The sequence below is a fragment of the Arachis ipaensis genome, chromosome B01, assembly GCF_000816755.2.
Source record: "Arachis ipaensis cultivar K30076 chromosome B01, Araip1.1, whole genome shotgun sequence".
NCBI lineage: Eukaryota > Viridiplantae > Streptophyta > Magnoliopsida > Fabales > Fabaceae > Arachis > Arachis ipaensis.
This window is the reverse complement of record NC_029785.2, coordinates 7,449,063-7,449,448: the sequence shown is the minus strand read 5'-3', so window position 1 is coordinate 7,449,448 and position 386 is coordinate 7,449,063.

The following is a 386-nucleotide window of genomic DNA, read 5'->3' as shown; positions in this document are numbered from 1 at the left end:
TAGAATTTTCGTGCAAGACTCCGCATTTATTTTGGGAGAATTTTATCTCGCATTTTTATGCCTACGTAAAAAAATTTATCATCTTTGGATCTCATTCAAATGGTCTCTGCGAGAATTTTCGTGCTTAGAAAAAGTTTGCCATGCTCAGATGAGAAAATGTAAAATAAAAAAAAATATATATATTTATGTAATTTCATGTTTGCACCACATATGCGTAAAATACATTATCCATAATCACATAAAAATTAAAAAGCCATGACTGGTTACTTTACTATTTTAGCATATTGTTGTAGACTTGTGGAACTAATTGAGACATGACACGTCATTTCACCCACATCGAAATGGTTGACCTTTTTGATTCCCACACAAAGAACATTCTACACCCT